The sequence below is a fragment of the Anabrus simplex genome, chromosome 10 (assembly GCF_040414725.1).
Source record: "Anabrus simplex isolate iqAnaSimp1 chromosome 10, ASM4041472v1, whole genome shotgun sequence".
NCBI classification, from domain to species: domain Eukaryota; kingdom Metazoa; phylum Arthropoda; class Insecta; order Orthoptera; family Tettigoniidae; genus Anabrus; species Anabrus simplex.
The window spans coordinates 78888335-78906607 of NC_090274.1; positions in this window are offsets into that span (position 1 = coordinate 78888335).

Genomic DNA, 18273 nt, shown 5'->3' on the forward strand with positions numbered 1-18273 from the left:
AAGAAATAAAGGAACCCTACTTCACGGATCAGCACAGTCCTTGAAAGGGAATATTGTCACAGTTTTATGAAAGTAAATGTTAGCACAGTTTTGTGAAATGGATTGACACAGTCTTTTGAAAATGAAGGTTGGCACAGTCTTATAAAAAAAAAAGAAAAAAATTGTCGACACTGATTTTTCACGGGGTGACTTGATACAGTCTTTAAATGGAAGGTTGGCACTGTCCTTTATGAAACAAATTGACACTGTCCATAAAAAGAATTGTACTTTCACTAGGGCACAATTTTACGAAATAGCCTAACACAGTCTCTTGTAGAGGAAACAACTAAAGCACAGTCTTTATGCCCTAAGTCCTTTAAGCACAGTTTTGAAATATCAAGTGATTACGCTTACACGCTAAGTTAGAGTCCACATAGAAGGCTTTCAACACTCGTATTACATACTTTCAAACCCTGGTCCTTAGCCGGTCAGAGTAACGAACTGTATCACATCAGCGAGACGACTGTGTCATGACGAGGTACTGTGACACACACTGTGACACACTGACACACTCTGGTCTCCTCGAGGCTGGCAACTCCTTATATGGCTCAAGGTCGGACGGCGAGACTGGAAATATGAGCTTCTACAAAAATTCATATCTCGGCCATCCTTCCGCAGATTTTAATGAAATTTTATGTAGTAGCATTTGTTGTCCTGGCCTACAAGGTGACGTTCTCAAAATTACGATTTAACCTTCTGTTCCTGATGAAATGCCATAGAATCGAATAGAACTTTCGGTGTGACATCACTTGGCCTTGGCTGGCGCACTGTAGCAGCGCTTGCATGCAGTCCACCATTACGTCTGCGTGCTCGGCTTTCGTTTTGAATCCATACAGTCGGGTGTTAGTGCGTTCTTCTCAAGAAATACACGAACGCGAATGCTCGGAGGGCATTCCTATTTCAATATATAGCAGTTATTATTGTTCAAAGTCCCTCCACTGCATGGCATATTGTGGCTGGTTTCTTCACTGTTACTGCTACCGTATCCTAACCAGATCTAGACTACGAGAATGGCTATCTTCCTTTTGTCATGTGCCAAAGAGCTCTAACCCATTTCTTCAAAATGTTCATCCCAGATGTCCGTCTTCTTCTATGTACTCTCTTTCCTGAATTTTTTCCTCAATATATTACTTGTAACAGACTGTCCTTTATAGGAGTCCTCATAATGTGATACATGTATTTCAGCCTCTTGAGTTAAATTGTCTTGATAAGCTCAGGTCAACAGCTCATTGTGTTGGGGTACCCCACTCTCTGCAGCCCTGAATATGGTTTTTATCGTTTACCATTTTCATATCATTAATATGCTGGGGCTGTGCCTTAATTGAGGCCACGGCTGCTTTCTTTCTACTAGACCTTTCCTATACTTTTGTTGGCAGAAGACCTATCTCCGTTGGTGCGACATGGAAATAACCCAGAGGAATATCACAATTTGTCATTATATATCCACATCATGAAAGTTTGGATTCTCTTTTCTTTTGATAATATAGTATATAGGCCTCTACAGTTTTGAATAAGGTGGATAGGTCACAGCACTTTGTTATTCTCTTTTTGAGCTTTATTCTGAGATCGTTTCAGGATAGGAGTTGCCACATGCTAATGAAGATTCTCTATCCAGCATTTGATTTCAGCACAATGGTCCTATGTTACTCCCTAGATATATAATATTTTTAACCTGTCTGCCTGTATGCTGTACATCAGAATGATTTCTGATGGTGTAGGTTTCCTTTTACATTGCCGGCCCCTCAGTGTAAGGGTAGCTTGCCTGCCTCTAGCCCGGAGGCCCCAGGTTCAATTACCAGCCAGGTCAGGGATTTTTACCTGCACCTGAGGGCAGGTTCGAGGTCCACTCAGCCTATATGATTATAATGAGGAGATAACTGATGGTGAAATAGTGGCCCCAGTCTAGGAAGCCAAGAATAAGGGCCGAGAGGATCTGTCGTGCTGACCTCACAACACTTCATAATCTGTAGGCCTTCGGACTGAGCAGCGGTCACTTGGTAGGCCATGGCCATTCAGGGGCTGTTGTGCCATGGGGTTTGGGGATGTTTTTTGTTATGTTGATGACAAAGTCACAATCTTTGGGTACAGCTTTTGCAAATTATGGAGAACACTAATTTAACACGTTGGCTGCCAGAGCGGTACATTGTACCGCTGAGTGAGTGTCTCACGAGGCCACGGCGGTACAAAGTACCGCTGACAGGTGTTGCTATTTGACTTTCGCTGCCGGGCCGGCGGACCGCTGAGCCGTTGAATTCGCTATGCTAGCGTACCGCTATGGCTTCGGAGCAAATCCTGGCATGCTTGGTTTCCAAAATATAGTCTTTATTTTTTATTAATCCAACCTCCTTTCATTGGCAATATGTGAGTATTTGTCCAATCAGTTTAGCTAAGCGCTTAGGTGTGCCGGGTTAGCTAACTCGCAAGCTCAAGATTTTGGAGATCGTGGGCTTGAATACTACTGTCGGGAAACCTGGTTATGGATTTCTGTGATTTCCCATTTTCATCCCAAGCTTATTATTACCTAATCAATACGTTACACTGATTTCTTCCAAATTGTTGCACCCATACCTGAGCAGATTTCTACGGTTATCGCAATACGTATAACGTAAAAATGAGCGTATTTGCATTTTCTAAATTGACAACATTCATCGACAACATAGCAAAATTTTACATTACCGTTGAGCATTTGGCAAGGAGTAAATAGGAAATAAATATCCTTCAAATTTAATTTGGTGAAGAGTGTTTTGTGTTGCAAAATGTAATAGACCAGTTTGACATGGACACTACTTACCAGAGATCTCATACTGAAGGGCTAGTGTCATTTTTATAACTAACCTCTCCGTTCACTGGTAAAATAACGTAGAAATATCTCGCAAGTATTTCACACACCCCCTACTGTAAAAGAATGAGTGACTTGCGATTGTAGTCGTAAGCACTAGTAAACAAATCGTGGCTCGCTCTGTTATCTACAATGTGTGTTATCAAGCGATGCAAGCTTCTGGTACCGCTAGACTGTACCGCTCTGGCCGTCTAGGCAAAACCATGCAGTGAAATTTTCTGTGGGGCCACGGCTGTACTTCGGGGTGCTGAGAAATTTTATTGTATTTCGTACGTACATTGAACACTTAAGTGAAATATCACTTCGAATTTTGCTTTAACGCTTATTTACTACATGTATAGTAGAAAAAATGCTTTGGCCACCGGGACATTTCTTGCTATATGTCCTGGCAGTCAACGTGTTAAGTGCAGGACAGGAAGTGCACTGTAGTGGAAGGTGACAAGGACTAGGTTCGAGCATACATAGGAGAGTATAAGTGAGGATCTTGTACAATGCATGCCTTATGAAACATACAATCTCATCGTAAATTATAGTATTCCTGTTAAGAAGACTTTCACAAATCCTTCCAATAATTATACACATAACTGTACATTACACATAACTCAGTATGTTAATCACTTGATAGAATATTATGGATCATTCCCTGTCACTATATCTAGGCATACTAAATCTTTTAGAGAATGCCCCTCCCACTGTTTCATCATATTCTGTATCCATGCCTACTTCACTTCGGCTGGCAGTGTTTGTGGTTTTACCACTTTCTCTTGTGGTTTCAATATTGTTTCCATCACTGTCAGTATTTCTGTCTATTTCACTTCCCACGTTTTTGTTTACCATGGTCCAATAAAACTTCTGTTGAAATTACTGATCTTCAAATTTATTTACATTCTCACAAATTTTATTTCCAGTCCTCACTTGTAATGGAAGCAATTTGTTCACCATAAATAATAAAAATGCTTCCATTCTGAACATCATATTTTGTTCAGAAATGCCATTCTTGACACTTGCCCATATCAGCATAATGAGATTCAATTCTGTGTGATATGGAGAAAGCTGTAATACAGTATAACCTTGTTTGGCTTAAATACAGTCTATTTTATAACTGCACTGGACTGGCTTGTTCATCTTAATTAATGAATATATAACCGGGTTGTCAGTATATCCTCTTGGAAACGAATTGCAGTCTCTGTTAACCAGGACACAATTTCTCACATGTTACTGTTTGAGAGTCAGTCCAAAGACTGATGTGATGCAGCTCTTCATGTGCCCCTATCCTGTGGTGTCCTGTTCATCTCTAGATAACTACTACATCCTACATCTCTTCTGATCTGCTTGTCATATTCATATCTTGTTCTACCCCTACTGTTCTTACTGACTACAATTCTCTCAAAAACCAACAGAACAAGTCCTGGGTTTCTTAAGATATGTCCTATCATTCTATCTCTTCTTGTCAAGTTTAGCCAAATTGATCTCTCACCAATTTGATTCCGTATCTCTCCGTTCGTGATTTGATCTACCCAGCTCACCTTCAGTATTCATCTTTAATATATTTCAGGAGCTTCTACCTTCTTTTTTTTTTCTGAGGTAGTTATCGTCCATGTTTTTCTTCCATTCAACACCATGCTCCAGAGAAATGTGTTCAAAAATATCTAAGTAATCCATTTATCACTGTATGAAAGATGCAAATTTGTTCGCAAGCTAAACACAGCAAGTGCCTGCGCCCCATATTCCCTCAGCTGTATTTGCCCTGTTATAGTGTGCAGAGTGTAGCCTCATGGTGATCGTGACAACATGATCGCACAACAACGCCATTTAGACCCCATTTTGCACGGTAGAATACTCCGCCGCCTGGAAGCAGGCCAGACACAGACCTAATTCACCGTATCGTTCAGTGTGCCTCAATGTTCCATTTCCAGGCTTTGGAGACAATTTCGAGACACAGGAGATGTTATTCATAGGCCAGTACCAGGTCTACCAAGGATAACCACCCCACAGCAGGACCGAAATTTGGCCTTAACCACCCGACGAAATCGCAATGCATCTGCAAGACAATTGTCTGCGGAGCTTTCAGCTGTCTCAGGGGTTGCTGTTTCCCAGCAAACTGTGTACCAGAGGCTCAGAACAGCTTGGCCATTTGCTCGACGTCCAGCGGTGTGCGTCCCACTCACTCCAGCACGGAGGCGGGCCCATTTACTGTGGAACCATCAACATCGAAACTGGGCCATGAATGAATGGAGGCATGTGCTCTTCACAGATGAATCCCGTTCACTTTGCAGAACCATTCCCTTCGCACATTAATCTGGAGAGCACCAGGTAGCCGATACAACCACAGGTACATCATGGAACAGGACCAGTAGTCGTGGTGACAGCATGTGTGGCGGCGTCATGTTGAAGGGCCGTACGGACCTGCACATCTTCACGGGTAGTCCGAGGAACACTGTTATTTCTTGGAGAGACATGGATGAGGTACTGAGGCCTCATGTTCAACTCTTCAGACGTGTGGTTGGTCCAGACATCCACTTAATGGACGATTATGCCGGACCGCACCGTGCTGCTCCGGTGGCTGAAATTGTGGCTGGGGAAGACAGTCATCGCAAGGACTGGCCAGCGAGGTCTGCAGATCTGAAACGTATAGAAAATGCCTGGGATGCATTGGGGAGGCGAATTGCATTGTGTCATCCTCCACCAAGGACCCTTCATGACCTTCGCATTGCCCTTTCGGAAGAAGGGGATTGACTTTCACAACAGCTCTTCACCATCTATTAAAGAGTATGCCACATCACTGTGAAGCATGTGTGGCCATTAGATGTAACCATACATCCTATTGATAGCATATTTTGTTGTGAAAGACATTGCCAAGTTTTGTTAGTTGTTGGCAGTGGTGTACCTTAACTATCAGAATCTTTTGAAACTGTTTTTTGGACAATTTGTGTTACATGATGTGTGATTCAGCTTCCGTTTGTTCAGCAATCCGTCTGACATTCCTATCAGGAGGTATGGCCTCGTTTAGTGTTATGCTTAACATTTGGATACTAGTGTAGAAGTTTCACTGAACTTCAAAGAGTAATCTGCATGCGGCGCAAGACTAATCACTTGCTAGTAACAAAAACTCAAAACGTTTATAGGTTGGTATGGAACAGTTCCGTATGTTGGTGTTCGGTTCAAATTGGCAGCGTAATGAGTGGTTCCGTAAGTCAGTGCCAATGACTTAATGCCAAGGTTGCTTCCTTCTCACTCCTAGCCCTTTCCCATGCCATCATTGCCATAAGACCTATCTGTGCCGGAGCACCATGAAGCAAGTTGTAAATAGAAACTTATTTGTAAATAGAAACATGTTTAATAGTAGCAAATATACAATTACAACTCATACAAAAGATATGAATGTTATACCATGATTTACTTTCCTTCAGAGTAGTCACCAGTATCTTGTTACCAACAATGTGGACATTATAGGATATCTATTGCAGCACCTGTTATGTTGATAGTTCGAATGGAGCAGCTTACTGCCTGACCAATCTCTGAAACAGTTCCGGAGCAAAGGCCCTGAAGTGGTTCATTCATTTTGTGAATCAAGTCAAGGTCACAACGGCTTAAATCTGTGGATTATAGTGTACGGTACAACAATTCCCAGCCCCATCGACCAAGCAAACAGCCACGTTTGCACTGTATGCAGTCATGCGGTGGAAAATAATGGGTAATACGCATTGACAGTATGCCGTAGAGGAATATAGTACATTATGATAAAACCATCACAGTCATACATGAGTATAACAACAACTTTCACATGGCTGGGGTTCTCATGAACTCTCAATCTGTGTGGTTTCCCATAATGATGCCATTATTTTGATCAGCATTACAGCTGTGGATCATACAATTTAGCCCATGTCTCATCCAGCATAAGGATATTGCATGAAAACACCTCTTCTTTATACTTACAGTACTCCAAATGGTTACGAACAGCATCTTATCATAATCAATTTCTGCATTTCCGTTGAATCACGATGAACCCATTTTGATGAAATTTTTCTCATCCCCAGAGTGCCTTCTAATATGAAGCACAGTCGTATTCGCTAACCCAGTGTCTTGGGCTGGCTTACATATAATATGACTTCATCCAGTGTCCATTAACATGGCAAGAACATGCACTTCTCTCTCACTGACACTAGGATGACACACATCTGCCACTTACTGGTGTCCTTTGTTAAAGGCTTTTACCCACCGTGCCAACCCTAGGCTGTTTTCATTATGCCAGTTTGCATGCGTGTGATGTGAGGTAAGTTAGGTACACAATTAAGGTGTGCTGTCCGTGACATTGTTAGATTCCATTGCATGGCGTCTCATCAGCAGTGTTGTCACTCTTAAAGTTCCAACAATCTTTTCTCCCATACTCCAGTTCACCTTCATTTTCTAGAGTTAATTAAACATCATTTCTGTTTTCATCCACATGCGGCCTACTTAATCTTCAAATGACCAGTTGATTGAAAATATTTTATCAATATATCTGGAGAATCGCCTGTTTCCAGCATATTTCTTCTTATGAAGTTAATATAGATTGTTGTTTAAAGCTTTGTTGTTGTGAACAAATGGGGTTGCCTTTGCGGTATAAAATTTTTCATTAAACTTAATATGATTTTACATGTGCTTCATGGCATATCCATAGATGCAGCCGTTCCTGAAGAGACTCATCTGAGAAGAATTGAGCCTTGAGATTTTCCAGGGATGATAGGAAAAACTTAAAACGGTCCACCTTTTCAATACAAAAAGTTATATTTTATTTATAACATGTATTTGTACTTGGAACTAGTTTCGACGCTGTGTTTGCGTCATCATCAGCCAAAATGGGAAACAGGCAAGCATGTAGGCATTTATGTTACACAAGGCGTTACATTAAACAATACACATCTTACAAGGAGATAAAAACAGGGACGAATATAGGAAACAAATGAATCGTTGAGAAAACAAAAGTTATACAAATTAAAAATAACCTTAACCACACATCTTGCAGTGCGAAAGTGTTCTTCTTGAATGATTCCTGAATGTAAAACACACGCGCACACATTTCTGAGGAGCCAGCAGGCAGGACAAAGTAAAGTGAAACCTTAAGAGTTCTTCTGAGAAGAGTTCATCATTTTTCTATGTTCCGACTAACTAATGAAGTCTCCCTTGAGTTCCTGATAAACATATACATATACATAAACATATACAACATATACAACAGGGAAGTGTAACCCATGTGCTTTGGATCCTTGATTTCTTTTTTTTTTTTTTTTTTTTTTTTTTTTTTTTTTTTTTTGTGCAATATTTGCTACACAGGAAAATGGGAGTTTCTTCTCTTTTGCTGGTTGCTAGTTTCAAAGTATATGACATTAGTTATGATCCTTCAACTGTCGTTAGTAAGGTTTCAATTGCAGAATTCATTTGATTATTGCTCTGTAGGTGAAATAATCAGTGACATTTAACTAAATTGAATCCTTTCACCATTGTTAGAACAGTGGAAGTTTCACTTGTGAGGAAGTAAAGTGTAAGGTTTCTCTCTTTCAAAAAACCCGAGAGATAACATTAATCTAACATTGCATGCAAAGTAAAGTGTAGACTACTTAAGCTGAATGATAATTTTTAAAAAAGGTTAGGCTGTTCCGGTCATTTTTAGAAAATGTACTAAGAGTCCTTTTAAGACCAAACCAAAACCTGTGGCTCTACAGCTCTGATGAGCATTACCCTCTCAAGCGACCCCTGCTCAGTCTGATGACCTGCAGTTTATAACTCGGTGTGTGGTGAGCAAAACAAATTTTATTTGCTATTATTCTTGGCTTTTGAGAGTAAGGACTCTATCTCTCCATCAATTAACAACTTCTTTGTTCTCATACAGCCTGACTGGACCAGCAACTAGCCGTCAGAGCCTGATTATAATCTCTGACTTGTCCGAGAATCAATTCTAGGGCTTCCAGGAATGCGGTGTTCTTGCTATCCATAGAAAACACGGCCAGCATTGTCCTTTAAAATCTGAATGTAAATATTGTAAGTCTATATTAATAAAGCCCTAAGATTGTTTAGAGGCAACGAAAATTCCAACAACTGACTATTTGTTGTATGAACTTGAACATGGTAGGCAAGAGATTGACCTTTCTAAGGTTAAAATCCAATGTATGTCTATATGACAATCAGAGTCATCTGTGGGAACACAAGAAACAAACAAGTGACCAGTCATTTAAGAACACATAGTAGGATAAACACAATGACAGAAGTTGTAGGGGGCCGATGACCTTCGATGTTAGGCCCCTTTAAACAACAAGCAGAAGTTGTAGGAAGAGGAGAAATATTGCAGAGGTTATTGTTGTCCTTCAAGTTTTTCTTCTTCTTTTGCTCCCCCTTCCAGTGCAGTCCTCTTTATCGTATTATGAGTTCCTTTTCTTGTTCCTGCTCTTCATATAATTTTAACATGACACTTATTTGCTTGTTTCCTTTTTATATTGGGAAAATAAATTGATATTTTTATTGTGTAACTATGCAGCTTATTTTATCAGCTGTCATGTCTATAAACTCTAATTATCTGTTTACTCTACATTTCTTACTTTGTTTTGCATATTTGTTCCTTACAGCCCTCCAGCAATATTAAAAATGAAATAACTGTAGATGAACACCCAGTAGGTCAGTTGGTCACTTGTTTCAAAGAAGAAGACAAGTAAGTATTGTTTAGCTTAGTTAGATTTTACACACCTAATCCTTGACAATATGGAATTTGCTATTTATATGTTCAGTAGCTCCCTCTGTAGACAAGAGGTGGAGTGAAGTCCTTGATATCCCAATATCTTAGGTTAAAGGCGAGCACAGGTCCATCCAGATCATTCTCGTATTCTGTCTCCTGTACTTCACTCATGGTCTGAACTTGTTGGTTTGATCATGGCTCGTGAGAAAATTCCACAAAATTCAAATAAGTCAGCCTGTGGTATCTAGTGATCAGCAGGCTGCCTAGTTGGCACCAGTCGGTATTTGAGCCAGTACAATAATTATTAATATTACTATCCCAGTTCTTTTCTCCGTATTGTGATAGGTGTTCCTGGCATGTCTGGTTCACCATGACTTAGCAGTTGGCCATTCTTGCAACATGACCAGTCCAGAGAATGAACCTGCTGTTTCTGTCCCCTTTCATACCTCTTTACATCTTTATGATTCATCTTTCCAAACCCCTATTTCTTTCATTAGTGACACTTCACAAATACCTCCTTTCTGTGATATCGATATATTTACGTCACCTTCAGTGGCTTGCTAAGTTTCAAAGCCACTAAATATAATGGCTCGTATGATGGCATAGTAGATTTTTATCTTGGTGTTATTAGGTACATATTTTTAATGTTGTTACAGCTGGAAGAATAACATCAAAAACTTGCCTCGAATCTTTCTTATGTTTGAAGGCTTGATTATTTGCAGTTGGATGACCATGTTCTGATGTACTGGTACTCAGTTTGCTTTCCATACTCAGAATTTATTCTGACCTTTGAAAATTTGAACTTGGGATCCAGTGGCTGAAAATCCAGCAATGAACCACACTGGCTGGTGTGTTATGTTCCATCATCTGTATTTTGTTTTTTCTTCTTCACCTTTATCACCTCATTATGAACATTGCTCTATGCACTTTGGAGATATGTAAGTGTCTATATGTCAAGTCTTTATTGCTCTCCAACATCTAACTTGGCGTCCTGTTGCTCTTTCATAATCTTTGTTCTTACATCTGACAGTGTAAGTAGTAGCTAATTTCTGCGTATGGTAGAAATGCAAAACACCACTCACTCACTCATCACAATATTCCAAGAACTATCAAATCATTAAAAGTGAAATAAGGTCATGAGGAACAGGTAAGCAACCTATTTGAGAAATGCATCCTGGAACTTTTAAATTAAGAGAGTAAATAAAAGCAAAAGTGTGGTTGATTCAGAGCGAGATGTTAGCCTTGGCATCCTGAGTGTTCAGGCAGGTGGAAAGTATATTCTGGGATAGGAATGTTGGCAGCACTGCCTCTTGTCTGGCTGTGTTGGATGGAAGTGAAGGATTCAGATGTTTATTTTTGCAAGAATGCTATTCTTGAAAATTTAACTCTGCAGCTCATCACAACAAAATAACCAGAAGATAGTTCAAAATGGTGGCAAGCAGCTCGGTAGTGATACAACTTCTCCGAGTTTGTGTTGTGTTATTAATGGTATAAAGTGTAATAACACCTGCAAAAGTAGTATCAAAATACTCCTTGACAAAGGAAGAATTGCACACAGATTTAGAAATTAATAAGCACTTATTAGTAGTATTTAAATGTGAGATTATTTCTTGGGCATGTTGTAGACGTGAAGGACTACAGTCCACCGTAGGAATGGGTATTGGACATCTGGAGGATTGGAGGGTTGCCGGGGGGTAACAAAGTTGCCAAACTACCCATATCATTTCCCCATCTTGTGATGTGTTCAATTGCTCTTAGTGGAGATGTGGAATTGAACTAAAGAGGAAACTCACAAGAAGTGACATTGTATGCGTAAGGCACATGTTGATGACAGCAAACATATTGTTTCCTTGCACTAAGGTTGAAGCTGTTTTAACCAAGGATGGGTCAGACCAAACTATGACAATTTTCTCATTAAAATGCCATGATCTAATTTACAAAGGAAAAAATTGAATGTATCCTCCTACTTCAATACAAAAACATAATTCCATCATTAGAGGAAGCAATAAAATTCAAAGATGTTTCAGCTCATTTGAGCGATCTTCAGTGATATAAGAGCAGGAGGTTAAAGTAATTACAATATACAAGCTAAAAATGTGCTAAAACATAATGAAGGAACAATTGAACGGCAAAAGAGACATGACAGAAATAAAACAATTACAATATACCGTACATAATTTACTTTTAGGAGCAATAATAAACTTGCTGAGATAAATTCAGTGAAAAAAGGGTAATATAAAACATAATTGAGTTGAAAAAGTGTGCTAGATTAAGGAGAAAACAAATGATACAGGCGGAAACGAACAATAAGTGCTTGTGGTGCTGTTGCAGACCTCTTAGTCTAAAATTTTTAGTTTGATAACAATCCAATAAACAGGATGAATTCACTTCAGGCTGACTCTGTGTTTATTTGTAGAAATGCCATCACCATGAATGGTTAAGAGGGGAGTGAAAAACTTGAGAAACCAAGTTTGAGAGGAGACAATGTGCCCAATAAAATGCATGTGATAAGTGATGGAAAAATGCCGTTGAATTAAAAATGTTTAGAATATCAGCATTCTCAGTTTCTTCTCAATTTAGTGGTCCCGTTCTCGAAGATTGTTGCCAATGTTGGCTAGGTAATATAATGATCTAATTTGTCGAAGCTTTAGATAAATCTGTGTATATTACATCGACCTGTCCTTGATTATTCAAACCGGCATAAAAATATTTTATTGATTTTAATAGATTAGTTGTAATTGATCTACGTGTCATAAAACCATGCCGATTAAGATGTATACCAACCCTCACATGATTAAATATACGAGTTTTCACAACATTAAGGAAAATGTCAAGAGTGTTAGCACGACCAGGGATAAAAACTAGCATATAAAATCTAGAATGCCTACGAATTATCCCAAGAAAAGTCCGTCGCTGATTGAGGAAGGTCTGGACACAAGAGGCATAGCTTTATTTACTAATTGGCTGAAATAATAACTCAAATTAAATTTGATGATACAAAATTTTAATTAGGTAAATAATTTAAGAATTTTCGACCTCAAAATTAAATTATTTAAAAATCAGTTACCACTACACAATGAACGTGAAAACCATTCAGAATAATTCATCAAGGATATCAATTGAAAATTTTTTTTTTTACTAACCCTTATTGCCAGGAGGCAGAAATTCTTTTAGAACAATTAACAAATGTAGATCAATAGAAGATTAAAATCTTAAATCAATCATTACTAAAAGAAAGCAGAAATTTCCCTAATGAACTTCTCGGTTACTCCAGGGCTGCATAAAAATTTTATCAAGCCCACAAAAATGCATAACTTCAGTTAACACGAAGAAATTATTTGTAACATGGACATAAATCCATAAATTGGATAACTAACCCAGATATTCTCTAAGGTACGGTAGCTTAAAGCAAATGAGTTAGTCAAACTCAGCAGTAAAACCTTCCACATGCACGAAGATCCTCACCAAAATCAGCTGAAAGTCAAGTTACCAATAATAAGTTGATACTCATATGTCAGATTCAACACAGCATGGCCACGGTTATGTTTGCATTCTGTTACACTGGTGTGTAACAAATGACGACCACCTAAATCAAAACAGGCACTTGAAGTACCAAGGGAGTCATTAGAAGCCCTACATTAAAACCTCGTTGTTTCTCTTTTAGTAGCCCGACATGGCTTGAAAATATTATAATAATAAATATAAATATAATGTTTTTTAAATTCTTCTTCTTCTTTTCTAGCCTATTTCAATCCACTGCTGGATATAGGCCTCTTCCATGTGCTTCCATCGTCTTCGGTCTTGAGCCACTTGGAACCAGCGTGTTCCAGCCAACAGCTTTATGTCGTCGAGCCATCTCTTCAGGGGTCTTCCAAACAAACAAAGGAATGAAATGAAGACCATCATCTGGGTCATACAGATACTACGTACATGATTAACTATCAAGGAGCTCCTTAAACATAATTTGTTTTCGTGCATGAAACCTTAACTAACTGAAATCAAGAAGGTAAACAAATACCATACTGACAATTTCAACTTGAAGCCCGAAAATATTACCATTTTACAAGATTATTATGAGGACCTGTTTTAGGAAGTCTATTTCTTTTTAAAACCACATGCAGAATTTCACATTTGTAGGTTTAAGATCTCCGCGTATTAACACTATAAATCAATCCATTCCTTGGTAGCTTAGTTCAGTACAGAAGATGGATGCAGCTTACTTACGAGGTTGAAGGAAACAAAATATATAAAATATTTCAAAGGATAACCAAATCTTCAGGCCTTTCGCCTAGATGGACAATCCATCACCCAGGGTCCAATTTCAGGACCATCTCCTCTTCTTGCATTATAATTTTTTCTTCTTAAGATACAATGAGAAGAGAACGGGTTCCAGCGTCTTCAGGTTAAGCAGCAATAATCAGAACAACTGCTACCTGCATTGTCGACCCGACTACGACTGAGAAAGCTTCACTACTTGCGCCCAGATAGTGGCACTACTTAGCTACCTCGCCGCTTAAAGTCCAAGTCGACCGCTAGATAGCACACCATCACCAATTAGAGAAAGTCCATGGGATCCTGAAGTTTGAATACACGGTGGGCCAGACAAGAAAATGGACGCATAAACAAGATGCATCGTACCATCGCGAAGAAAAATTTTAAATCCATTACAGCCTCCCCCTCGAAAGGATCAACATGGGGTGGGGTATAACAAGCAGGCCTTGATGAAAACAATATGTTGTCGCAAGTATATATATAAGAAAATGCTCCATCTTCAATAATTTAACATTAACACGTCTCGAAGTGTGCAGAGGTATACTTGGGTGATGTATAACGCAGTGATACAGACCACTTGCAGTTGTTTAGTGTTCAGTCAAGTCCATGTTTTCACGCGCAATATCATCAGGACACCAATCTTCCTTAAAATGTTCAGGTAATACCAAGGTTACTAAAGTAATCGGAGTTCGCTTAACCACAATAAATTTTCAGAGGCACAACCTACACAAGAAGACAGGTCTTACAATGTTTAAACATAGCATAAATTCTCATTTGAACTTAATTCAGGGGCTTCAATTATAGGGAAAGACAAGACTTCTTGAGTGATAACCATATTACCACATTAATACCCAAAAAAGAAACACAAGAAGAAGAAGAAAGAAAGAAACAAGATAAATAGGGAAACATAAGCCTCTTCGAGAAATAAGTCAGTGCAACAAACATTAGATAGTTCTTTAAGTGACTTATCACACCAATCGCTTTATCATCAGTTTCTTCCAGTCAGATCAGAATACGACAGCAAGTGGCATAAACTGAATATCAGATCAATCACGATAAATTACAACATCAAGGGTAAGTGTAGCGAATAAATCAATATATCAATTAAGATAAAATTTTAACAGACATATCTGTGAAATCAAAACCCCCCAATCAATAGATGATATACCTTCTTTAAAAATTTCAAATCATTTCTTAGTTAAAATGAATTATTCCATTTACACAGCTTCAACTTCCATAGCCGTACTACACATATACTCATTCCAAAGAGGTGAAAGACTAGTAACAATAATAATTGAAAGGACACTGGACAACATGCTTAGTACAGGAAAGAAAGCAAGAGTAGGAGATATCAATGTTCAGAGCAACGGTAAAAGGTTAATTACAGTTGGAGACATATGTACAATTCAGATGAAGGGTACGCGTAAGGTGGGTCATCAACAACCGAACTATCAGCAGTTACCAGGCAATTAACACACACAATATCAACACCTACACCAGGTCAGAAAATGACCAGGAGAAACACGGGAGACCAAACTATTCTGAATTCACATAATCCTTCTACAAGCCCCATATGCAGGTAGAGGATCGATGACTGCAGTACCGACTGCACGAGCCGAATAATCTCATTCTTCTAATGACAGAACGGTAAGTTACTATACCAACGACACTATTCAGATGAAGCTCCATAATAAAATGCCCTAGACAGGCAGGTTAATTGAAATGAACGTTAAAATTCTAAACATAGAACAAACTGCCTCAAGTGAACGGTTTATGGCAGAGAATATAAGAAGTTGAACCAAGAGCAAGACGACAGTCACCAAGGTACAAATTAGCTAATAATCATTCCCAAAAGAGTTGTAGATGCATACATTAGTTGTATTTAAATCCCACTCGACACCAAGAAATCATATTAAAGGTCATGTCCAACCTTCTCTTGATGTCCACCCAAAACTACCCCAAACTAGATTACCACAACAACAATCCAACACCACTCTAATGGTTACCAGTGCCGATGTGTCAGCCACAAGGGTAAAGGATCTACCAAATCCTCGACAACATCCCAACAAATCACCGAGTCCCAAGCAACAACGACAATAACTACCATCATGACTTCAGAGGAACACAGTTACCTCTCAACGAAACCATAATGCCACCCCAATATAATTCCCAAAATCAAACCCATAATGCCAAATTTCACACTTTCCACAAGGATCAGAACCATACCATAAGGGTGAAAGGACGCCTACGTTCCGTAGGTTATGAATCCTATGTTACCCCAACAAAAATCTCACAATAACACATGAAGGCGACAAATGCCAAACCTCTAACATAATTCTACAACTCTACACCAGATCAGTACAGCAAAATAGGTTCAAATTTCCCCAAAAACTTCAGCAGAAGGAAAACAGTGATGTACAGGCAGAATACTAGACTGCTATTAGAAAATATGGCCACCCGATTACAACTTGCATAGGCTCAGAAGTAACGTTTTAAGATTTAACAGACCACTTAGCTAAATAATTTACATACCAAACAAAATAAGAGAACTGCAACAAGAGATTCATGAAATAAACACGATGTATACTGAGAACGAAATGACTTCTAAGAAAAACGTGAAGTTCATCTAAACCAAAAAAATCCATTTTCCCCCAGGAACCAAGAATTAAGATACAGTAAGAACACAAGGCTCATTCACACAGCAACCAGTAACTCTTCTCCAGCTCCGGGCGACAGGACTTCATACAATTAACTTCACTCGGATTAAGGCAGAGTATCCTATATCTTCAACACCTACCCCCAAGTATTCATAACAATACCTTTAAGAGCCATTGATTCAGAGAAACACATTTTTCTTACTAAAATTATCACTGCAAGTAAGTACCCAGACGAGGAAAAATCTCGTGAGATTACAAGATACATCAGGAATTTTACAGTGCTACGTTACGGAACGCAAACACTCAGAAAATTAAGTAACGTATACATTTCCACAATGACTTCACATTGCTAGAACCGAGCAGTGCAACATATGTAATTAAAATCATTAAATTTTTCTAATAGACACTATATCAATACCAATATCACAGAAAAAATTTCAAATCGCGGAAAAGTTATCTTGCAGACATCCATCCTGCACACCGCTGAATCATAATACCAAAGTCACATTACGAAAACCGGGAACCACATCAATTCTCAAATTTCAATCTTCTACCATAACAGGTCCCAATTAAATGCACACCGATCATACTTAACAATGATAATAATAACATTATTTTAAACTTCCATCAATTGATCACCGAGTGTTAATTGCACAGATATACCCTACTTAAACAGGATGAAACATATAATACAGTCTTTCTTATATTTGTCCACTTCAACAAGATTTATACTCACCAAGGATGAAAATTATCAAAATACAGACACCCCAATACACAGCTTCCCAACATCCCTACGGACAGAACAATCTCCGCACTTCCATCCCTCATTTTAATCAAACAATAACCCGATTAATTACCACCAACCACATATAAGATTTTGAACTCAACCCAAGACACACAATATATCAAGCCGCTTTCACTTGGGATAAATTAACTCTCCGAATTCTTTTCGCCACAGGTTCACTGACAGGCATAGATACAGGGCTCAAAAACTGCAATATCGTACAAGGTCCCTGAAATCTAGGAGCTAATGTTGAAGAAAATTTATTTATATCCTTGCTGACAGGATAACATTTTACGAAGTCTTGGTCTCCAACACTTAGCTTCGTGGGTTTTCGTCCTTTGTCATAGTTCTTTCGTACCTTTTCATACGACACAGCCAACCTCGTTTTGGCCTCATCCCACACCTTTCGCACATCACGAGGACTAGAGACTTCAGATAGTTCCTCAATTCGAAGGAGATTTGATAGAGGAGAAAATGGAACAAAACCAAACATTAATTCCATAGGAGTTTTGCCATGAGACTCACGGGTAGCAGTATTAAATGCATATGACAACCAACGAAGACAGGTGTCCCACTTGGTATGATTCGAGTGGTGGTAAGCTATGAGAGCAGACTTTAAATTTCTATTCATTCTCTCGGAATGTGAGGGGTAGGGATAATATGGAGTAGTGGTCACATGGGAGATGCACAAGTCAAACAAGTACTTTCTGAATGAATGACTAGTAAACCGAGCAGCTTTGTCAGATACAAGAAACTTACGAGTTCCAAAGGAGGCAAAAATAGAATTTAAACATTAAATAGTGGACTGCGAATTAGTCGATCTCGTCGGGAAGATCCAGCAAAACCTGGTAAAGTCATCAATGCACACCAATGCAGGAGTATTTCCTCGACTGGAACTGGACCGATAAACAATCGCTCCATAGCTCTGGAAGCTTGAGTCGATGACAACAACCCTACACCTTTGTTTAGGTTAGGT